We start from the raw sequence: 25931 nt of genomic DNA on the forward strand, positions 1-25931 counted from the left end.
TTTTTTTTCTCTTTTCTATCTTAATCCTTAGTAATCTTTTTTTAATTTTATTTTTTAAAATTTACATCCAAATTAGTTAGGATATAGTGCAACAATGATTTCAGGAGTAGATTCCTTAGTGCCCCTTACCCATTTAGCCCATCCCCCCCTCCCACAACCCCTCTAGCAACCCTCAGTTTGTTCTCCATATTTATGAGTCTCTTCTGTTTTGTCCCCCTCCCTGTTTTTATATTATTTTTGTTTCCCTTCCTTTATGTTCATCTGTTTTGTCTCTTAAAGTCCTCATATGAGTGAAAAAAAACATGGAACGCTTCATGAATTTGCATGTCATCCTTGCGCAGGAGCCACGCTAATCTTCTCTGTATCGTTCCAAATTTAGTATATGTGCTGCTGAAGACAGCACAGTAATCTCACTCTTATCAATACTTGAATTAACAACAGAGTTGAAACCAAATCTGGTAGAAGATAAATACTTAAAAAAAAAACCACCATACAGACTTCTAGATTCTGATTATACATGTAAGGAGCCTGAAAGACACTATTCCATCCTAACAAATAAAAAGCTCAACACAATGACAACAATCAACAACTTTTCTTGAATTCACAGTAAAAGCAGCAAGTCATTAACACTTTTCAGAAATTACTCTAAATCAGAGTATTAACTCTAGAGAATAATTCAAAATTAAAACACTTAGAAAATTTATTTGATAGTATGCCTCAAAGGATCAAGGGGATGGATATCTGGACAAACAAATATTTTCAATGTACCCTTTTTTATATTGGATAGTATTTGAGATTTTTTTTTTTAAACGTTTATTTATTTTTGAGACAGAGAGAGACAGAGCATGAACAGGGGAGGGGCAGAGAGAGAGGGAGACACAGAATCTGAAACAGGCTCCAGGCTCTGAGCGGTCAGCACAGAGCCCGACGCGGGGCTTGAACTCACAGACCGTGAGATCATGACCTGAGCCGAAGTCGGACGCTTAACCGACCGAGCCACCCAGGCGCCCCTATTTGAGATTTTTTGAAGAGCAAATATTATCATTTCATGCTCTGCCTTTGTTCCTAGTGAATATATGAAATCATGTAGCTGATTGATCATCAAAGATATGAGACCCTTTTATATTAGGTAGGCTTTGTGTATATCTACTTTTCCACAGAAGACCGAAGACCTTGTAATGTAAAATATATGAGAGATGCTTTTTGTGGCTGATATAACATTGATGTAAACCAACATGAAGTATGTATTTAGGGCATCATTCTTCTACATTAAAGTAAGGCAAAGGAACACTGTGAATTTTATAAATAAATTGCTATACCAATTGCTCTTTAAGGAAAAAAAGTTGGGAGTCCTTTAAAATCCTGATGTATCCTCATAATAGTGAAGTCATGAATATACAGAAGTCAGGAATATCAGCTGATGTGATTGAAATGAAAGAATATTCACATACATCAGAGAAAAGTATAGCTTACTTTTCTACAAGGGCATACATTTATTGTACATTCATGTTTACTAAATAATTGGCCTCAGTCTTGAAAACCAAAGAACGCACAACTCTCAGATGATTGTATCAGAAGAACAAAAATGCTTTAATTTTTTTTAACATTTATTTATTTTTGAGAGAGACTGAGTGTGAGTGGGGGAGGGGGAGGGGGGGAGAGGGGGAGAGAGAGACAGAGAGAGAGAAAATCCGAAGCAGGCTCCAGGCTCTGAGCTGTCAGAGCCCAAAGTGGGGCTCAAACCCACTAACTGTGAGATCATGACCTGCACGGAAGTCAGACACTTAACTGACTGGGCCACCCAGGCATCCCCAAAAATGTTTCTTGATTGTTTGTAATCTATTTTTTCACCAAGGAGCACACAGTGGTGTGCTTTATTTAAGTGCTTTATTTAGACCAAGTATGAACTTTATATATTTAATAAAACTAAATGGTTTCTAATGTATTAAAAGAAAAAAGTTATTCCTGAAACCCTTTAGAAGGAAAGGGCATAGATGACATGATCACCTATATAGAAATCCCAAAGAATTGACCAAAAAAATTCTTGGAACTTAATAAAAAGATTACATCAAGGTTGCAGGATACAAGGTTAACATAAAAAAGTCAACAGCTTTCCAGCAATGAATACAGTAGCAATGAACAAGTGGAATTTGATATTAAAAACAATATCACTTACATTAATAACCAAAAATATAAAATACTTAAGTACAGATCTAACAGAATATGTCTGAGATCTATATAAGGAACATGGCAAAATTCCAACAAACAAAATCAAAGAACTGAATAAATGGATAGGAAGACTCAATACTGTCAAGATGCCCATTCTCCCCAATCTGAAATATAGAGTCAATGCAACCCCAACCAAAATACCAGCATATTATTTTGTGTACATCAACAAACTGATTCTAAAATGTAAAGGCAAAAGACACAGAATAGCCAATACAGTATTGAAGGAGAACAACAAAGTGGGAAGACTAACACTACTCAACTTCAAGATTCACTCTACCGCTATAGTAATCAAGACAGATATACTAATCAAGTGTGGTACTGGTTAAAAATGGACAAAAAAGTTCCATGGAACAAAACAGCCTAGAAATAGAACCACATAAAAACGGTTAACTATCTTTAACAAAGGAACAAAGGCAATACAATGGAGGAAAGACGGTCTTTTCAACAAATGGTCTGAAACAACTGGACATTTAAATAAAATACACACACACACACACACACACACACACAGAGCTTACACTCCTCACAAAAATTAACTCAAAATGGATGATAGACCTAAAAGTAAACTGCAAAACTATGCAACTCCTGGAAGATAACACAGGAGAAAATCCGGGTGACCTTGGGTATGTCAATGACTCTTAAATACAAAATCAAAGGCAAGATCCATGAAATAAATAACGGATAAATTAGATTTCATTGAAATTAAAAACTTCTGCTCTACACAAGACAATGTCAAGAGAAATGAGAAGACAAACCGCAGACTGGAAGAAAATATCTACAGAAGACACAACCGATAAAGGACTGTTACTCAAAATAAAAACAACTCTTCAAAGTCAACAATAGGGAAAAAAAATCAATTAAAATAGGGACCAAAGACCTTCACACACACCTCATCACAGAAGACACACAGATGGCAATAAGCCCATGATAAGATGCTCCACATCATACGCCATCAGGGAAATGTAAATTAAAACAACAACAAGATACCATTACACCTTATCAGAATGTCTGAAGTACAGGACACTGATAACACCAAATACTGACGAGGCTGTGGAACAACAGGAATTCTCATTCACTGCTGGTGGGAATGCAAAATGGTACAGCCACTTTGGAAGACAGGTTGTTGGTTTCCTACAAAACTAAACATACTCTAACCAGATGATCTAGTAATCCAGCTTCTTGGTATTTACCCAAAGGAGATGGAAACTTATGTGTACACAAAAACGCATACAGAAATGTTTATAGTAGTTTTATTCATAATTGCCAAACTTAGAAGCAATCAAGATGTGGTACATCATACCACACTAAAAAGAAATGAGTTAGCAAGCACTGAAAAGACATGGAGTAACCTTAAATGCTTATTACTAAATGAAAAAAGATGAATCTGAAAAGGCTACATGTTGTATGATTCCAACAATAAGACATTCTGAAAAAGGTAAGACTCTGACCATGAAGGCAGTAAAAACAACAGTGGTTTGCCAAGGGTTGGTCAGAGAAGGGATGAATAGGTGGAACACAGGGGATTTTTAGGGCAGTGAAAATACTCTGTATGATACCATAAGGGATACATGTCATTACACATTTGTCAAAACCCACAGAATGCAAAACACCAAGAGTGAACTCTAAAGTGAAACTGTGGTCTTCGGGTGATTATGTGTCAAGATAGGTTCATCAATTGTAACAAATATACCAATATCGTGGGGGATGTTGAAATCTCTATACCTTCCTCTCAATTTTGCTGTGGACCTAAAACTGCTCTAAAAAATAGTCTTAAAAACAAACACAAAATCATTCTCTGTTGTCAGCTACTTTCAACACAGGCGTATCTGTTTCAAATTTCACAAATGTCAATGCCAACAAAAGATGTAAAAATTGAAACAGACTCTTAACTATAGAGAACTCTCCTGTTGCCAAAGGGAGGTGGGTAGGGGGATGGGTGAAATATGTGATGGGGATTAAAGAGTATTCTTATGATGAGCACTGACAATGTATAGAATTGCTGAATCACTGTACCATACACCTAAAACTAACACTGTATGTTAGTTAACTATATTGAAATTAAAATTAAAAACAACAAAGTTTTAAAAGATACAAAAATTATACTGTCATCAAACTTATATAAAATTAGAATTATGCTTATAAATTATACCATAAACTAAATTTATTTTTAAAAAATTTAACAGATACCCTACAGTTGAAGGTAACAAAATTCCAATTCTTCTATTCTGACATTTGCCAAAATTTTTCATACTACACCTAAGCAGATTATTCAATAAAGAGCCACAGATTATAGGATTTTTAAGGTATCAGGTAGCATCTATTTAAGAATAACTATGAGAGAGACTAAATCACGGTATCCCAAATGAAAGTTCACAGATATTCCCCAGAAATCAGCAAATGTCTTTAATAATTTTTTGTACCTTAAATTTCCACAATAATGTATTTACAAAATTTTAAAATTCACATATTAACATTACATAATATAAATCCTCTGGAATTACTGAAAAACTAAGACGCAAAGCAAATTCAGCTCTGCTTTGGGGCTCAACTGTGTCAGGCCAAAGTCATGCTACTTTAATTGTAAAGCAAATTAATGAGATAAAAGAGGCAAACAATATATAAATACAGCATTCGCATCAAATGATGACCAAGTGTACACTACATTGTGCTGTACAAGCAATTAAAGTTTTTTAAAGGGTTTGCAATGGCTTAAATAACCAGGAGACTTGAGTCATTCCAAGGAACCCCCAAGAAGTCCATCGTACACTCTGTAATACTGCTCAAAATAATCTGTAAACCGAGACACCTGGGTGGCTCAGTCTATTGAGGGTCTGACTCTTAATTTTGGCTCGTCATAGTTTTGTGGTTCATAGGATTGAGCCCCCATTGGGCTCTGCACTGACAGTGTAGAGCCTGCTTGGGATTCTTTCTCTCCCTCACTCTCCCAAAATAAATAAACGTTAAAAAAAAAGTTAGAAAAAAGAATCTATAAACCCACCACATATTCAAATTTCAAGGACTACTAAGTTTTGGCAAAATATTACCCATGACCATTAGTGCTCCTGAATTTAGTATTTTGTTTTGTTTATAAATTTATTACATATTTATAGTAATAAATATGTTACTAATAAATATGTCTTGTTACAAGACAGCTGTAATTTTATTTAATTTTTATTTTATTTAAAAAAATTTTTTAACGTTTATTTATTTTTGAGACAGAGAGAGACAGAGCATGAACAGGGGAGGGGCAGAGACAGAGGGAGACACAGAATCTGAAACAGGCTCCAGGCTCTGAGCCATCAGCACAGAGCCCGACGCGGGGCTTGAACTCAAGGACCGTGAGATCGTGACTTGAGCCGAAGTCGGCCGCTTAACCGACTGAGCCACCCAGGCGCCCCAAGACAGCTGTAATTTTAAGTGGCTTATATCTAAGTTTACGTTTGAACATTAAATAACATTAGCATAAAAATTACATTTATTTTTCAAAATAAATCAAGTCAATACAGGCAGTCAGATTTCTTTCTTTCCATTTAAAAGGGTTTGATCTTTACTTAAGCCTAAGAATTACTATGTCAGTTCATATGTAATTATGAAAAAAGAATGCAAATACAGTCCTGTAAGCATTAAAATAACAGCCCCAGAACACATGTAGACTAGGGAGATAAATACTTTTTTCTGATCTTGGTCCCACAGAATAAGATTGCATTCAATTAACTAGAAATAACTCATTAACCTATAATACTCATTCTTGTACAAAATTCACAGACAGCTTAGTAACTATTTTTATTAGAAGAGACAAAAATCTGGTTTACATAAACTCTATGAAACAAAAATAACAAAAAATGACACATAGAAGTAAATGCTGAAAATGAACACTACAATGAAGGAGAACTGTATGGCCACTGTTACAAAAAAAAAAAAAAATGTTGACCTATCATTCAATGTAACATAACTATCATATATATAAGACACTGCTCTCAGAGCTAAGGAATTTTAAAACATTGTATCTGCTCTGAGGGATCTATTATGGGAGAAGACATATAAATAAATTACTAATGTGAATTAAACAAGGTTAATAAAAACTAAGAAGTACAGTGAAATAAACATAATATGATAGTATGAGGAAAAGGCATGTTGAAAACAATTATCAATTATGTCAAACACCTAGGTCGATTTTTAAAAAAAAAAAATTTTTTTTTAATGTTTATTTATTTTTGAGACAGAGAGAGACAGAGCATGAACGGGGGAGGAGCAGAGAGAGAGGGAGACACAGAATCGGAAGCAGGCTCCAGGCTCTGGGCCATCAGCCCAGAGCCCGATGCGGGGCTCGAACTCACGGACCGTGAGATCGTGACCTGAGCTGAAGTCGGATGCTTAACCGACTGAGCCACCCAGGTGCCCCTACCTAGGTCAATTTTTAACCAAGAAAATAATGAATTAACATACTATACACAGCTGATTCAGAAAAAAAGAGTAATTCCCACAGATTACTTGTATTATACGTATCTTTTTAATCAGGTAAACCATTTTATGACAAGTCTTAAGTAAATGTGTAAAAAAAACTCTACTCCCTTATTAATCTTCAAATAAAAATATCAGGAAACTTTTACATCATTATTACTTTGCACTGATAACCAAAACAGGTTAACAATGAAGACATGAGTAATGTTTTCATAGGATAAACACCCTATATATAAACAACTCCCTATACAAATAACTGTATATATTTTTCATTCTTAATTTGTAAAAAGCTTATTCTGTCTTGGCCTCTAAATCATGGGATTATAATACTGGAATCAGAACTTATTCAGACACCTCTAATTTTGGCTTAGCCATTAATTCTATCCCCAACCTATTACCTAATTCTCCCCATATTTGGGAGAGAGGCCATCCTCATCATCTTCTCTATCAGATCCTCCACCACTCAATTTGAATGTTAAAGAACACACATTTTCAAACATATAGCTACCCCTCCAATCCTTCAACACAGCAATTCTGGAAACACTTTAGCATGATCAACTAACACTATTCTGATACACCTGAGTCTGACACTATAAAACACTATTCTCTGGCTTATCAGGTCATAATTTACCCTAAAAACATACCTCTATTCCAAGGGTTTCACTATTCTGATCTAAGCTTATATAAATTCCACTACCTTTATAGCTCTAAATCAATCTCAGAAAAATAATCAATTATGAAAAAGGCACAGATAGGGTGTTCACTGATGACACAGTGGGGAAGGAAAAGAAACATAAGACTGATTAAACAGTACATTATATAGTACATTCATACAGTAATGAGAACAGTATTGCTATGTATTACTGAGACGGAAATATATCTACAAAATAAGTGCAAAAGAGCCAGTTATGAAGCAATTTTAACACAATCATCCTGATTCTATAGGTGCCTGTATGTAAAAATGAGCATAAGAAAAGAGTCAGAAAAAAATAAGCCCCAAAATATCAACATAAGTTTTCTCTGAATGTTGGGAATATAATTTATTTGGGTCTTTTTATAAAGATTACTTCAGGCAAGTATTAATTTTATGTGTCAGAAAAAAATAAAGCTATTACTTTTTAAAGTTTATTTATTTATTCTAAGAGAGAGAACAAGCAAGGGAAGGGCAGATGGAGAGGGAGAGAGAGAATCCCAAGCAGGCCCCACGTGGTCAGCATGGATGCTGATTTGGGGCTCGAACCCGTGAACTGTGAGATCATGACCTGAGCTGAAATCAAGAGTTGGACACTTAACTGACTGAGCCACCCATGCACCTCAGAGGTATTACTTTTTTTTTTTTAACTGTAACACATGCATTAATAAAAAGGAAGAGAAACTTAAGTGTTCCGCCCTAGTCAACCCTAAGGAATATTTGTAAGGCATAAACGTTCCAAAACAATTTTTTTAATTAAACTTTCTGAAATGTATTATACATTTGCATGCTTACTAAAACAGTTATTTGGGGCTCCAAGATTTTTTATTATTATTTCTAAATCCAAAATGAAGTTGTAAAGGGTCGAGGTTGCTGCACATCTACTATGAATAAGTCAACCCAATGACTTCATTAAGGTTTTATAAGAATCTAGTATAACAAGAACTGATATTCTAAGTTTGAGATTTTTGTGATCACTTCACCAGCATATTTACTAAAGTTGAGATTTTTTCCCCATAAAATGTTCAATAAAAATTGATATCAGAATTTCTACTTTACCTTTAACAGAGAAACCTATTAATTACAAAGAAGCTACAATATCTTATTCCCTATAAAAGAAACAGTGAATAGTACTTTAACAGAGGTTGTTTTGCAGTTCCTAAGCAGCAATGTCTGATAAGTAAATGCCTGTGACTGACCTTTGCTATAAGTATGTTTAAGTACTGACTAGATTACGGTTATATAATTTACGTACTAAAGGCATAAATAACACTTCAACCCAGCTATTTAATGTTCCTACTTAAATGAAATTAAGAAAAAAGAAAAAAACTTTTAGAAAAGAGGAAATTATCATAGGTTTACAGAAAAACATTACAATGTATGCTCTGTATAATAATCCTACAAAGACAGATTCTTAAACAGAATAAAGTAACCTCCCTAGCAGGTCCATATTATGCAATGATTAATCCTCCCAACTTTGATATGTCTTTAGTTTCCCTCATGATACCAATTACTTTATACGTGGAGATTTTCCCAAAACCTGTCTTCAAACTACTTCTCTTCTTGTCGTACTTTCACTCCCCAGAAAGAAACTTTATTCCTTCCTCAGCTATCAATTTCAAGCACAGAATTTTAAAATCTATTTACAGCTTACCTTACATCTCTGCAAAATCCATATTTTAGTTGACATAGCATCTCATCTTGCATATTATGCCAGCTCAATATATCCGTAACTCATCACCTTACCCAAAACGACTTAATTCTCTTCCTTATCACCATTACTCCATGATCTAACATACTTTCCAACTTTCTGTATCCTACACCTAATTAGTTGCCAAGATACTTATATTCAATCTGTGTCTTACATTCTTTCTTTCAATTCCACTGCCTACAATCTACTTCAGGTCCTCATTACCTTTCTAGTGCTACTTATACTGGTTTCCAGGTCAGCTGTAGTATCTTACAATCTGACGACTGTCCTAAAAATTCATCTTCCTAAATCAGTTCTGAAACCCCCATAGCTTCTTTATACCTACTTCTATGTAAACTCCCCTATTTATCATTTACAGCCTCCCTTAATATTGTCTAGAATTTATCTCCCATTCAACCCTACTTGGACCTTAGATTACAGCTTAATGAAATTTATGGTTCTCAAAACATAGATCATTGCTTCTTACCTTAGCCTATTTACTTTACCTGTAACCCATCAACTTCAACAACCCATCCCTTGCCTCTTCAAGGAAACCATCCCTGATTGTGATACTCATCATTTCTTATTGAGAACTCATTCCCACACAGCATTCGGTCATCAGACTTAGAGCACATGTTTTATAATATGCGCATGTTTCATTGACCCAAACTCCCACGCCCCCTAGTGGTAAGCCCTTTGAGAGTAAGTACTATGCCTTACATATCTTCATATCACATTACACATGGAAGTTACATATTATTTGTTGAGCTGTATCTACCTTAAGGTTTCAGATAATCACGGTTACCTCTATCACCCAGTGCGGGTGGGGAGTGGGGAAGGAGGAAAAGTGCTATAAGGGAGATTTCCTGGATCTCCAGATGGTTTGGCACCATCCAAGCTATTCATGCCTTATTGTGTACCCCTAAGAAGAAGATTTACACTTACTTCTCAATTTGATGTTCTGGGATTGGTACTGGGAAATAAAAAGAGTAAGAACTTTACCCCCTCTAGAGCACCTCAAAACTATAATATCACTACCACCAGATTCCTACCATTATTTATTTTTCCTTTCTACTTCTACTAAATAGAACCACAGATTTGGCAGATATTGCATAGATAATGGGGAGGGGGGCAGGAAGAGAATGACAATATTTAGGGAGCATGAGTGGGAAAATGCAGGAGACAGTTTTCCTCTACAGATAACACCCTGGAGATCTGTCAGTTTCTTTCTATTCCCAAGCATTAAATCTCTTGCCTAGTCTAGTCCAGTACATTACACTACCTGAAAAATAATACAATTATTTTTGCTCTGAGTATAAACTACAACCAGATTAGATAAAATATAGGTACTTAGTTCTCATTCAGTGTTAGCCCATCTAAAGTATTAAACAATTCCTTCTAGACCCTCCATGATATAATTTAATTCCATCAGTTTATTTTAATAATTTTGTTTTTTTGTTTTTTGTTTTTTTGGAGAGAGAGAGAGAGAGAGCTCAAGCAGGGGAGGAGCAGAGGGAGAGGGAGAGAGAAAACCTTAGGCAGGCTCAATGCACAGCGCAGAGTCCAACATGGGGTTCAATCTCACCACCATGATGATCATGACCTGAGCCAAAATCAAGAGTCAGATGCTTAACCAACTGGGACACCCAGGTGCCCGTTTTAATAAACTCTTATTCACTGAACACATATTACATGACATATACTGTACTATGCAGCAGGACATCAAAATGAATACATGTTCTCTGCACTCAAGAAGTTTCAGTCCAATACAGAGAAAAGCAAACAAACAAAATATCAACACAAAATTTTCAAGGATACAAATGATATCCAAGTAGGAACACTATCCTAGACGACCATCCAAATAGTCTCAAAAATGGAGTTATTACTACCAAGCAAGGGTGAGAGAAGTTATTCCAACTAGGGAAAACAGCCTCAACAAGGACGAAGAGGCATGAAAAAGAGTCCCTGGTTCAGAAAACATATAGTTTGGTATTATTAACGTATCATGAGTTCACTATCACCCCTGCATTAAGACTGGGATGTGGGGGCGCCTGGGTGGCGCAGTCGGTTAAGCGTCCGACTTCAGCCAGGTCACGATCTCACGGTCTGTGAGTTCGAGCCCCGTGTCAGGCTCTGGGCTGATGGCTCAGAGCCTGGAGCCTGTTTCCGATTCTGTGTCTCCCTCTCTCTCTGTCCCTCCCCCGTTCATGCTCTGTCTCTCTCTGTCCCAAAAAATAAAATAAACGTTGAAAAAAAAAAAAAAAAGACTGGGATGTGCTGGAATTTAAGATTGGTATAGCAGCCATTTTCCTTCTTACCAAACTGTTAAGAAGGTAAAATATCATACGTGTAATTAACCTAATTAGGTCATGGCAGACGGGAGTATTCTTATAATACCTATTTACTGAGCTTCCAATTCTGCATTCCAACAAATCTCATAACTAAACCAAATTTGAAAGCAAGACCCACCACTAAATTCCACTGAAATTCAATTAATAGCTTCTAAAATATATGACAATCATTACAAGCAACTGGAAAGTTTTTGCCAAAAGAACGTGCAAAACATTGGAGATATACACCTACTATGCCTTCAGAATTGTTCAACTATTAATTTCTATGATGCCTATGGAAGAATATATTCATGCTTTGCTTCCAGATTCTTGGATGGAGAATATAGTCTAAAAAAAAGACAGTATGGCATTCAAACTAGAATAAGTCATACATAACACAGTGAGACACAACATAATTCAATAAACATGGACAATTTACAAAAAAAAAAAAAACACAAAACAGACATGAACACGGGAAAATATTCCATATAAATGATGGGGATGGAGGAAGGATGACAAAACAAAGCACTATTTTTACCAAGTAATTAACAAGGGGAAAAAAGTTTTTAAAAACATACCCACACTGTTTTAAATCTGCTTTGTAATTATCTTCCTTTGGCAGATGAAGAGAAGCTCATGACAAGGATGACAAATGCTTTTTTTTAATGTTTATTTTAAGAGAGAGCGTGCGCGCATGAGTGAGGGGAAGGGCAGAGAGGAGGGAGAGAATCCCAATCTGGCTCCACGCTGTCAGCAGAGTGCCCGACACGGGGCCTGATCCCACAAACTGTGAGATTATAACCTAAGCCAAAATCAAGAGTTGGACGCTTAGCCAACTGAGACACCCAGGCACCTTGGGATGCCAAATATTCTTAAGAAAGCTAAAGTAATACTGAACCTGTAAGTATTATGGTATGAACTTATGGTAAAAAGTGCTAGATTCTTTTTTTCAATGTTTATTTTATTTTTGAGAGAGATTGAGCAGGGGAGGGACAGACAGAGAGGGAAACAGAATCTGAAGCAGCCTCTGCACCAGCTCAAACTCACGAACCCATGAGATCATGACCTGAGCTGAAATAGGATGCTCAAATGACTGAGCCACCCAGGTGCCCAAAAAATTGTGCTAGACCCTAAGGCTGTTATATTTTCCTATATTAGGAATAGGGTTAACTAAAAAATAAGCTCGTAGTTAGAAACAACAATAAAAAAGGGAACTAAATGTGCAAAAATATATTAAGCAAACCTGGGGCACCTGGGTGGCTCAGTCGATTTGAGTGTCCAACTTTAGCTCAGGTCATGATCTCAAAGTTCATGAATTCGAGCACCACACTAGGCTCACTGCTGTCAGCCTGTCAGCGCACAGCCCACTTTAGATCCTCTGTGCCCCCTCTCTCTGAGCCTCCCCGCTTGCACTCTCCCAAAACTAAATATTTAAACATAAATAAATAAAAATAAAAATAAATTAAGCAAACCTATTATCACTCATTTAAAATGTTAATATTTTGCTATATTATGTAATATTTGTATTTGCTATCTCGTTACACATTATATTTTCATTAATCATGGAAAAAATCTGTAAATGAGTACAAAGAAAATATACAGTATGCATTTAATTATGTAAAAACATTCACAGAGCAAGAATGGGGAAAAGGGAAGTTTTTACATCACTTAAAATATTAGGGTAACTTTTTCCTTTTGAAATATTTTTAAATGTGGTTATAATGTCATATGTACACTAAGCAAACATAAATTTTAAAAAGGGACAGGGGTGCCTGGGTGGCTCAGTCAGTTAAGCTACCAACTACTGATTTCAGCTCAGGTCATGATCTCAAGGCTTATGAGTTCAAGCCCTCCGTCAGGTTCCATGATGACAGTTCTAAGCCTACTTGAGATTCTCTCTCTTTCCCTCTCTCTCTGCCCCACCCTCATTTGCTTGTGTGCATGGGTGCACACTCTCTCAAAATAAATAAACTTTAAAAGGTGACAGATGAGGGGCGCCTGGGTGGCGCAGTCGGTTAAGCGTCCGACTTCAGCCAGGTCACGATCTCGCGGTCCGTGAGTTCGAGCCCCGCGTCAGGCTCTGGGCTGATGGCTCGGAGCCTGGAGCCTGTTTCCGATTCTGTGTCTCCCTCTCTCTCTGCCCCTCCCCCGTTCATGCTCTGTCTCTCTCTGTCCCAAAAATAAATTAAAAACGTTGAAAAAAAAAATTTAAAAAAAAAAAAAAAAGGTGACAGATGAAATTAAAAGCACAGGCAACAAAAGAAAAAGCAGATAAAACGGACTTCATCAAAGTTTTAAACTTCTGTGCAAATGACCCTATCAAGACAGTGAAAAGGTAATCCACAGAATAGGAGAAAATATTTGTAAATCATATATTTGATAAGGGATCAATAGCCAGAATATATAAAGAACTCCTACAACTGAACAACAACAAAAACAAGCAACCCAATTAAAAAATAAGTAAAACACTTTGGGGTGCCTGGGTGGCTCAGTTGGTTAAGCGCCCGACTTTGGCTCAGGGTCATGATTTCATGGCTTATGAGTTCAAGCCCCCATGTCAGGTTCTGTGCTAACAGCTCAGAGCCTGGAGCCTGCGTCAGATTCTGTGTCTCTGTCTCTCTCTCCCTCTCTGCCCCTCCCCCACTACACTCTGTCTCTCTCTCCTTCAAAAATAAATAAACATTAAACAATTTTTTTTTTAGGGGCGCCTGGGTTGCTCAGTCAGTTTAGTGTCTGACTTTGGCTTGGGTCATGATCTCACAGTTCATAGGTTCGAGCCCCACGTCGGGCTCTGTGCTGACAGCTTGAAGCCTGGAGCCTGCTTCAGATTCTGTGTCTCCCTCTTCCTCTACCCCTCCCCGACTTTGGCTCTGTCTTTCTCTCAAAAATAAACAACATTTAAAAAAATCTTTTTTAATTTTTTTAAATGAGTAAAATACCTGATAGAGATTTCTCCAAAGATACACAAATGGCCAAAAAACACATGAAAACATGTTCAACATTACATCTTTAGAAAAACACAAGTGAAAACCATATGGTACTACTTCATATATATTAGAATGGCTATTACTTAAAAAAAAATAACAAAAAATAACAAATGCTGGCAGCAAAGAAATTAGAACCCCTTTGCATTGTTGGTAGGAATGTACAATGGTATGGAGACTATGGAAAACAGTCTGGTAGTTTCTCAAAGAGTTAAACACAGAATTACTAATATGATTCAGCAATCCCACTTCTAGGTATACACCCAAAAAATTTGAAGCAAATACTGAAAAAGATACTTATACACTAAAGTCCATGGCAGCATTACTCACAACAGTGAAAAGGTAGAAACAACCTAAATACCTCTCCACAAATGAATGATAAATAAAATCTGGTGGAACTAAACAATGGGATATAACAGAACCTTAAAAACAAGTGAAATTCTGGTACATGCTACAACATAGATAAACCTTGAAAACATAACATTAAGTGAAATAAGCAAGACATGAAAGACCAATGTTATGATTCTACTTATATAAAGTACTTAGGGGGTGCCTGGGTGACTCAGTTGGTTAAGCATCCAACTCCTGACTTCAATTCAGGTCATGATCTCACAGTTTGTGGGTTGAAGCCCCACATCAGGCTCTGCTCTGGCAGCACAGAGCCTGCTTGGGATTCTCTCTCTCTGCCCCTCTTCTGCTCACATTCTTTCTCTCTCTCAAAATAAATAAAGTTTTACAAAATAAAGTAACTAGAATAGGTATATTCATACAGATAAATTATAGTAGAGATACCAGTGCTGAGAGGGGAATGAGGGACTACTGTTTAATGAGTACAGATTACTTCTTCCAAATTTTTTTCAGTTAGAATTAAAATATACTCCTATCCCCCAAATCTAGCCATTACTAAGGTCTTTCATTAGCTACAGGGAAAGGGTGTTTAGTAACACCAGCATGAACATGCTTCCCACATCAACAAGCAGTGACTGATTTCTTCTATTTGTGATTATAAAATCAACAAAAACTACTTTTACTTCCCAGTGAAACTTTACCATTATAGTGCTGACACCATACTTAGCCACAATATATCAAGAAAATACTGAAGGAGACACAAATAGTTTACTACACATGAGCACATGTCACTTACAAGACAGAACTCAAATTAAAATTGACAAAGAAGCCTTCGCTATCTCAAAAGTTTCAAATTCAAAATTTCAAAATTCAAATATCAAAAGAATTTCATAACTGCATGTAAGATCTCACCTCCATGATTACTATTTATCACTAGTCTCTTTTATAAGGATATAAGACTAAATCCTTAAGTCTGTTCCCACTTCTGCATTACTAGAGTCATGCTGAATCTGAGTTGTCTCTAAGAAAGTCAAATGGAAGTGGGAACCTATTTGGGACAGAAGTCAAGAAATTTAAAAGACAATGGAAAGTATACTGTATTTAAAAGCACGGGGCACCTGGGTGGCTCAGTCGGTTAAGCGGCCGACTTCGGCTCAGGTCATGATCTCGCGGTCCAGTCCGTGAGTTCGAGCCCCGCGTCGGGCTCCGTGCTGACAGCTCAGAGCCTGGAGCCTGTTTCAGATTCTGTGTCTCCCTCTCTCTGACCCTCCCCCATTCATGCTCTGTCTCTCTCTGTCTCAAAAATAAATAAACGTTAAAAAAAATTTTTTTTTTTAAAAAATAAAAGCATGGAAATGCAGAGCACTCCTGAATCCCCAATATTGCTTAGAAACAGCAGGCAATACAAAGTAAGTGCCCAAAAAATAGTTAAAATGAAAATATGAATGAGATGTAGAGTATAAAGAGAAGAAATGATGACTAGGAACTATGCTTCAGAACCCAACCTTCAGAGACTAGGATAATGAGAAAGTAAACAATCTGTAAAGGACGAATGAGGTAGAACACCTGAGACTGCAATGTCACAGAAACCAAGATAAGAGACTGTTTCAAGAAGGAAGACATGGTCAGTGCTACTGAGAAGTCAGAAAAGATGAGGTCATATCCAGTGAATGGCTGTGGCAATATGGAATCATTTGATGAGTTTGAAAAAAGTCATTTTTGTTTAACAGTACTGTAGAAACCAGATTAGAATGAATGTTAAGAAGTGAAGGAAGCAGAGGTAGGTAAGTCTGTGAAAAATATTTGTTCATACAGGGAATTATAGAAAAGGGACCACAGCTAGAAGAAAATATAGGGTTTAAAAAAAAAGTTTAAGATGGGAGATAACAAAGCATGTTTGCATGCTGAGGTAAATGATCCAAAGGGACAGGAACAGTTGAAGAGGCAAGAGAGTGTAAGCAAAGGAACAAAATATTTGAGAAAGAGCTCAATTGGAGCAACTGGTCTTTGATAGAAGGAGAACAGTTCTATTAATGGAAAAGAGAAAAGGGAGAAAGTTGCTGCAGCTATAAGGTTTGTTTAAGGCGGAAAGATGAAGGAGATTTAGTCTAATGGTTTTAATCTCTGAAGTACGAAGCAGGCTAATCATATAAGAATAAAAAAGACAGATTCTGGATATAAGAAGAGACAGATGAGGATATGACAGAATTATTTTAGACAGTAAAAAACACGGATGATTAAATGAGATCATGCATGCCAAGAATTTAGCACAGAACTTGGCACAATGAAAGAGCTCAAAAAAATGACAGCCCCTTTTATGTTATCTGATCTCTAGATGGAAAAAGTTTGCTAAATATAAAGCAATGGTCAAAAAGACAACCATGATCTTCAAAAGCGTTATACCACAAAATGTTTTAAATAAAATGAAGTTTCAAAATGGAAATAAACAAAAATCTATACCCAATGGTATAGAAAGAAAAATTAAAGTAATAAAAAAATTTGAAGACAAATTTGGGACAGAAAATTTAAAACTTCAACTCTGTAGAAGACAGTTACGTTAAAAAAATAAGCCACAAATTGAGAAAAAAATATTTACAAAACACACATTTGATAAAAGTCTGGCATCCAGAATATACAAAGAACTCTTAAAACTCAAGAATAAGTAGGGGCACCTAGCTGGCTCAGTTGGTAGAGCATGTGACTCTGGATCTCAGGGTCATGAGTTCAAACCCCAGTTGGGTAGACAGCCTACTCAAAAACAAAACTCAAGAATAGTAAGCAATCAATTTTTTTTAAAAAGCAAAGCTCTGAACAGATACTTCACCAATGAGGATATACAGATGGCTAATAAGCATATGAAAAGATTCAACATGTCACCAGGAACTATAAATTAAACAATAACATACCACTACACACCTATTAGAATGGCTAAAATACCAAACACCAACAATACCAAATGCTGAAAAGAATGTGGAACAAGAACTTTCTTTCACTGCTGGTGAATGGAAGACAGTATGGCAGTTTCTTACAAAACTAAGTCTACTTTTACTATGTGATGCAATAACCATGCTCCTTGGTATTTACCTAAATGAGGTGAAAACTTAGGTTTACACAAAAACCTACACAAGGATGTTTATAGCAGCTGTGTTCATAAATACCAAAACTTGGACGCAGCAAAAGTGTCCTTCAATAGGTGAATGGATAAACAAATTGTACAAACAAATCATACAATGGAATATTATTCAGCAATAAAAAGAAATGAGCTATTAAACCATAAAAAGACTTGGAGGAGCCTTAAATGTACATTGCTCAGTAAAAAAGTAATCAGTCTGAAAAGGCTACATATTGTATGATTCTAGCTATAAGACATTCCAAAAAAGGCAAAACTATGGACACAGTAAAAAGACTGCTGGCAGTTTGGGGAGGTAAGGAGGGATGAATAGGGGGAGCACAGGGGAATTTTAGGGCAGTGAAACTATTCTTTATGATACTGTAATTTGTCAAAATCCACAGAATACATAATACCAAGCATGAATCCTAGTCAACTTCAGTGAATAATAATTATGGACATTGGCTCATCAGTTGTAAGAAATTACCACACTAACACAAGACGTCAATAATAAGGGAAAGGGCGGGGGGGGGGGGGGGAGGAGGAGGATTAGGGGTATATGGGAACTCCCTATACTTTCATTTTGCAGTAAACCTAAAACTAGTCTAAAAACAATGTCTACTTTTTTAAAAACCTACAACCAATAGACTTACGACAGAAAATCATTAAGAACAACACAAAGGTAGAGCAATGGATAGAACAGGAAATTCATTAAAGAAAAAGTAACATAATAAACAAAAAGACGTGTAACCTCACTAGCAGAGCAGTTTCATGCTTAAAGCCTGTAATCCAACAAATTTTTGTCTCCACCATTTACTAGCTATGCCACCATAAGCAAGGTTTTAAACTTTTCCAAGCATCTGTCTCTCAAGCGTAGTGTACTGACTAGGATCAACAGCATCATATGGAACCCACTTGTTTGAAATGCAGAACCCTGGACCAAATCCTAGAATTACTGATTTAGAATCTGTTTTAACAAGATGCCTAGGCGATTCGTATGCACAGTAAACTTTGAGATGTCTACTCTAAGTCTCAATTTTCTCACTTCTAAAATGAAGAGATTACCATTTATCTCAGAAGACTATTAAAATTAAGATGAAACACATACTTAGTAGCCACCAAAAACTTGATAAAATGTTCCCTATTAACTATAGCAGTAATTGAAGCAAAGTAAATCAAAAGATACATCTTTTTTACAGCTTTAACCTAGCAAAAAATTTCAAAAACAACAATCAATCCTGGTGAAGGTAAATTAAGACAGATAACCATCCACAACTAGCTAACGATGTATTTGAGGTACAATCTCTCTGGAAAGCAATTTGGCAAGACTGTACTGAATGTCTTTAAAATGTTCATACTCTTTGACCCACTTCTGGGAAACTATAATAAAGAATTAAAGAGAAATATGGACAAAAACTCTGTTCACAGATGTTCTCTGCAGTTATTTATAATAGCAAGTTTAATAAAATGAACTCCAGGGTAGAATAATCAATTAACTAAATCTTTTCTCCAAACCATGCTATGTTTGGATCTCCTTTTCCTGCTCCTAAATTATGTCACCAGATTTCATAGCTTTTGTAGTAATTTTCAGGTATTAAAATAGTTTCATTATCAAACTTCAAAAGGATCATTTCAACCTAAGTCAGAAATTCAATTTTCATTCTAATTCCTCAGCTCAAGCCTAAACTGAAAATTGCACAAACCAGAATTAGAAAGCAATGTATGTTCTTTCATTATTTTTCTACCTCGCTCTTCCACTCTTCCTGCCCACTTCATGATGCTACTTCTAGTTCATTTCTTCAGAATCAGAAGCAGCATGGTAGAAGAAAACAAGAGGAATGAAAGGAAAAGTGCAAGGACTTACGTGAGTAACACCAAATTCTGACCCTCTTTCGTGTGAAGTACTTTATGGGTTCCTCAGAGATCCTCTGAAGGTGATTCATTCTATGGCAAATTCCCATACTTGGATCTTAGCTTAGAAGGCAGGGGGCACCTGTGTGGCTCAGTTGGTTGAGCATCTGACTCTTGGTTTCAAGCCCCATGTCGGGCTCTGTGCTGAGTGCGGAGCCTGCTTAAGGTTCTCTTTCTCTCTCCCTCTGCCTCTTCCTGACTCATACATGCACTCTCTCTTAATAATAATAATAATAATTTTTTTAAAGGCACAAATCACATAGCCTCTTTCTGAGAGGGGTAACTCCCCACAGCAGGCAGTTTTCTTGGGCAAGATCCTTAAAAGATAGCTCTATCCCAACTAACTTCTGCTCTACTTATTTTGTCCATGGGGAGAGAAATCAGCATTTTTGCCCCTCTAAAACTCTAGAAGTACTAGGTCCTCCCATTACAACCTCTTCTCTTGCTCTACTCCAGGATGGATCTAACCTTCAGACTTTTCTCAGGAAAGTCAGGCAATAATTTCATGCCCACTCCCATGCCATGCTCAGTTCAATTAGGGTCAGGATCTACCCAGAATTCTCTCCCTGTACTTCACAGCTCAAGCATTTCTACAAGTTAGTAAGCTTCAAGCTGGGGGTGAAATCTCAGTTATTTTAGCAGATAACCCCAACTGCCATGACTGATTTTCATAAAACTCTCTTGACTTATTTGGAGATGAGGAGAAGCACAGCATTTCTATGCCCCTCTTAAAAGAAATCTTCATTCATTTACATATATGTGTGTAATGTATGTGTGTAAAGAATGGCTATATATCCATAAATATGTATATTCATGGATATACAGAGAATAAGGGGGGGTTAAAAAGCAGTTTCATCTTTCAACAAATCCTATATGAGTAATCTAACACCCTTGATTAAAATATAGAGATAACTGTTGAATATTGTCCTCACCTCTGGAACCTGAACTATAACTCTAAGACAACAGGAAAAGTCTCATTTAATATCCTGTTACACAAACAGTTGGAAACCATCTAAACATCCAACAGAGAAAGGATTAAACAAAATTAGCACAATTATATCATTAAGATTTTTGTATTAAAAATGGGCTCCTGGGTGGCTGTCAGTTAAGCATCTGACTTCTTGACTTTGGCTCAGGTTGTGATCTCACAGTTTGTGAGTTCGAACCCCACACTGGGCTCTGTGCCGACAACACAGAACCTGCTTAGGATTCTGTCTCCCTCTCTCTCTGCCCCTACCCCTCTTGCTCTCTATCTCTCTCTCAGAATAAATAAAAATAAACTTAAAGAAAAAGGTGATACCTAAAGGGTGCCTTTTGAGGTAAAGAAAATGTTGTAAAATTAACTAGTTATGGCTGCAGAAATCTGTAAAGATGCTAAGAGCCCCTAAATTTTATATGCTAAATGAGTAATTGCATGGTATGTGAATTATATCTCTATAAAGCTGTTATTTAAAAAAAAAAGGATGATATACTAACATAATACAACACGGTGAACCTTAAAAACATATTAAGTGGGGGGTGCCTGGGTGGCGCAGTCGGTTAAGCGTCCGACTTCAGCCAGGTCACGATCTCGCGGTCCGTGAGTTCGAGCCCTGCGTCAGGCTCTGGGCTGATGGCTCGGAGCCTGGAGCCTGTTTCCGATTCTGTGTCTCCCTCTCTCTCTGCCCCTCCCCCGTTCATGCTCTGTCTCTCTCTGTCCCAAAAATAAATAAAAAACGTTGAAAAAAAAATTTTTTTTAAATAAAAAAAAAAAAACATATTAAGTGGAAGAAGCTAGACACAGAAGATCATATATTGTAGGACTCCATTTATATGAAATGCCTAGAACAGGTAAACCCATAGAGAGAAAGATCAAAGGTTGCCCTAAGACAGAGGGAGAGGGGGATGGGAAAGTACCTGACAATGGGTATGGGGTTTCTTTTTGGAGTGATGAAAATGTTCCAGAATCAGATAGTGGTGATGGCTGCACAATCTTATGAATACACCAAAACCTACGAAACTGTACACTTTAAAGTGGATGCATTTTATGGTATGTAAAATAGATAATGACTCTAAAAAGTTAAATAGCCATAAATGACCAGTGACTACTATTATTGGACAGGAGAGCCATAGAAGATGCTTAAATTCAGAGCAGATCTTCTAAGAGCAAGAAACAGACTTTTGTTTTAAGCCATGTGGGAAGTATGGGTTGGGAGGGGAGGGGAAGCAGACAAACTTCTGAGTACCAAAAAAGTGTAAAACATTTGGACTGCAACCATTTAAAATATTTAAATACAAATTCAGATGAAAGTCTAAAAGCTATGGTCCAGGGATAGAGAACTTCAAAAGAATGTTCAAATTCTATGGATATAAGCTTCTAGGTTTATAAAAAGAAGAAAATGGTGCTTGCTCACTTCGGCAGCACATATACTAAAAAGAAAAAAATGAACTACAACAGCAATTCTAAGACTATGCTATAGTATTTATTAAGCACTGTTGGGCATGCATAAAATAGTTTTGAGGACTATTATATTTCATGAAACACTACATTTAGGTAAGTTAAAAGGTTTCTTCAATGCAAGACATCCCAGAACATTTAAAATTATATTGTGCCTTATAGGTTTAAAAGGGGGCACATTTTGCAGTATCCACTTTACAACACAAGTATTTGTACACATTATGCAATGCTAGTTTGGGAAATACAGGACTACATGGTTACAATGATTCTGTCAACTTCAAAGTTGTAGGATTCTTAAAGACTTTTGGCTTCATTTTTTTAATTTAATTTGATTTTTCATGAAGGTAAATTAGTAATTCGTAAGAAAAAATAGTTACTTCTATATAAAGAGTGATATTATTTCTCTAAGTTCTTAACATTTTAGTCCTAAGGTTACAGAGAAATAAACCATCGTGTCAACTATAATATTCAAAAAAGATCATGCGGTAATCCACATTATGGAATACAACTACATACAGTTAACTAGAGCCTAAGTACGTACCAATATTATATCATCGTAACTTCTGTGACGCTGATGTTAACAACTACTGATCCCTTCCACTCAGATATCAAAGTGGTTGGAATAGTGTCTTCCCTAAAGCCTACCCTTTCTATTTTATTGCACTGATTCTTTTTTTTAATATAATTTATTGTCAAGTTAGCTAACATACAGTGTACACAGTTATTATTGCACTGATGGGCAAGTTTTCCCTAAAATATAGTCCATTTGGTATCTCACAAGTGCCTAAAATAAGTCACTTCTTTGTAAATTACATTAGCACTACAAAGAATTCAGTAGAGAGATTTTTTTTCCTTCCTTAAACACACTTACTTCATTTTTATTGGAGGTGATCAACTGTGCAGCAGGCATAGAATGTTCAAATCCTGCACATTCCAAAGAAAGGACTGGCCCTTCGTCAGATTCTGGGAGAAAAGGTGTAAGTCCTTGTAATACCTTGCCTGATAAGAGTATCTCTGTATACCTGGGGCCCAGGGCCATTGTTAGTTATGCTAACAATGTGACTTATGGTGAAATCCATTTTGTTCACCAGGGGCCCTAGGTCATGCTGTACCAGTCAGCTCTCTCAGGGTGGGAGCCAGGGAGCCAGAGTTAGAGTCAGCCACAAGGGAGCTCCATATCTATATGGCTAAGCTCCAATAAAAACAGCACACACCAGGACTTGGGTGAGCTTCTCTAGTGGCAATACTTCATATGTGCTGTCACATGTCATTGCTGGAAGAGTATACACTGTCACAACTCCACTGGGAGAAGAAAATTGGAAGTCCATATCTGTTTCCTCCTGGACTCCATGTTACATGCCTTTTTCCTTTGCTAATTTTAATCTATAATAAACGAAAACTGTGAACAATGTTCCTGAGTTCTGTGAGTCCTTCCAGCAAACTGTCAAACCTGAGGATGGTCATGCAGACCCATGACACACCAACTTACTATAGCTTGAGTGGAGACACTTCTCAGTTGTAAGAACTTTTAGAGAATACAAAATTCCAGTAACTACAGAAAATCATTTTTATAACTAAACACCTTTTACAGTAATGTTGTTGGTTGGCACTACACCAGTTTAAGGGTTTACACATTTCTGAAACAAGCAGTAATTTAAGATTCTGTGTCTCTATTTGAAACATTATGAACAAAAGAGATATGGTATAAAAAAAGATGTTTTTACCCCAAATAAAAAGTAATATAAAAGGCTACATGGAGGACAATTTGATCATTAAAATAAGTAGTGATAAAAATGGATTTTAACCCTATGAATAAAACAGGCTAAAAGCTAAATGAAAAATGGGACATATGCATTGTATCAAAGCATCGTCCCACAAGGTACTTCTTAATTGCAGAGAAACATTTCAAGAGTAACTTCACCAGTGGAGAAACCTGTCAGAAACAAAGTTCAGTCAAGTGAACAAATAAACATCTTCAATAACAAGACAAAGTGAATCATCAGTAATAGGACAAACTGCAATCAAGACAAACTTGACAGGAAGCAAGGAAATAACAGCATCATTTCTGTGACATTTTTCTAAATGTCTATTTATTTATTTTGAGAGAGAGAAAAAGAGAGAGAGAGAGAGAGAGAGAGAGAGAGAGAGAGAGAGAGAGAGAGAGAGAGAATCCCAAGCAAGCTCTGTGCTGTCAGCACAGAGGCTGACACAGGTCTCGAACTCACAAGCCATGAGATCATGACCTGAGCCAAAATCAAGAGTCGGACACTTAACTGACTGAGCCGCCCAGGTGCCCTCTGTGACATTCTTACCAAAAATGCTTAACTTGAATCTAATCATGAGGAAACATTAAATGCTGAAGAACACTAAACAAACAAATAAACAAACAACCCTGCCTAAAGTTTTCAAAGGTATTATGGCCATGAAAAGCAAAGAAAAATGAAGAAACAAGTAACTTTCAGACTGAAGGAGGCTAAAATTCACAACTAAATACAACATATTTCTAAACTGTATTCTTTTTTAATAACGAACATTATTAGCACAGTCAGCAAAACGTCAATGGATATGAGGACTTGATAATGAAAATATATCAATATTATTTCCTGATTTTGATGATTATTTTGTGATTAAATAGAAAAATGTTCTTGTTTGTAGGAAAAACACACTCAAGTGTTTAGCAATAATAGGACATCAAGTCAGCAACTTATTTCCAAATGGTTCAGAAAACAAAAAGTTCTTTAACTTTTTTAATTAACACTGTAAGAAATTCCTTACTTCACCTGGATGGAATAATATTAAATTATTGTTGAGTTAAAAAAAAATTGAGGAAAGGTTTCCAGTAACTTAGTTTCACCATCATTAAATTCTGTCTCATAAATCTACTAACATACAACTTTTAATTATCCTGTCAACACATAACTCATAATTAAGCATGTAAAAAAAATCTTCCATAGTCCCTTTATCCTATAAAAGGCATATATATAAATTATGTGTATTTTTACCACTACTTCTTAAGTTAATTACCTCCTGCATGCTTCATACCAATTAAAATAATGACTGAGTTTTAAAGAACTTTTCATGCTTAATGTGGAGACTATTACTCACCAGGAATGAATAAACTTAAAAGTACTAGACTGAACCTTAATGACATTATTTTTACTTAGGATGGAGTTACTAAGCTTCTTCTCTTTCAAATCATTTTCCTTTCATGTTAATATATGATCACCTGGTTAATACCAAATTCTAAGTATCTAGAAAGTATCCAAGTTGCAGAATTCTGAAAATATTACAAAATGATAACTCCTATATGTCAATGTTCTTCTCATAACTGTCAGGCTTTAAACAAACTGCCAAACCAAAAATTCATTACCAACATCCAATGACTAAAAAAGCAACTACAATATGCAGTTTGAAACCAAAGAGTGGTAACAGATATTATATAATACAGTTTGTTCAGAATAAATCTAAAGTATTTCAAAAGCAGAATCCAATCCTTATGTAACTTCTATTCCCAACTCTAACAACGGGGACCACTATCTTACTTATGTCTGTTCTCTCACTGACCAGAAAGGCTAGCACATGGTGAAGGTCTATAAATGTCTGCTCAATACAACTATTTTCCAACTTCCCACTGCATCTTTCCTTGGGAAGTAATTTCATCATGCCACTTAGGAATACTATGGTTGTGTATTGGATCCTATTTCCATTATGAGATTATAGGACTAGATGTATTATGAGAAC

The 25931-nt window shown here is 36.2% G+C and overlaps 1 protein-coding gene and 1 non-coding gene across 44 annotated transcripts in view; both read right to left on the minus strand.

Annotated features, from left to right (window-relative positions):
• The window catches only part of ABI2 (abl interactor 2), a 115810-nt gene that overhangs the window by 66641 nt on the left and 23238 nt on the right, over positions 1 to 25931 (minus strand). The gene's annotated exons all lie outside the window — the stretch shown is intronic.
• Positions 297 to 403, minus strand: LOC131505766 (U6 spliceosomal RNA). Its single transcript, XR_009258542.1, has one exon. It is a non-coding gene; the product is annotated as a U6 spliceosomal RNA (small nuclear RNA).

Source organism: Neofelis nebulosa, chromosome 2 (assembly GCF_028018385.1).
Source record: "Neofelis nebulosa isolate mNeoNeb1 chromosome 2, mNeoNeb1.pri, whole genome shotgun sequence".
NCBI classification, from domain to species: Eukaryota; Metazoa; Chordata; class Mammalia; order Carnivora; family Felidae; genus Neofelis; species Neofelis nebulosa.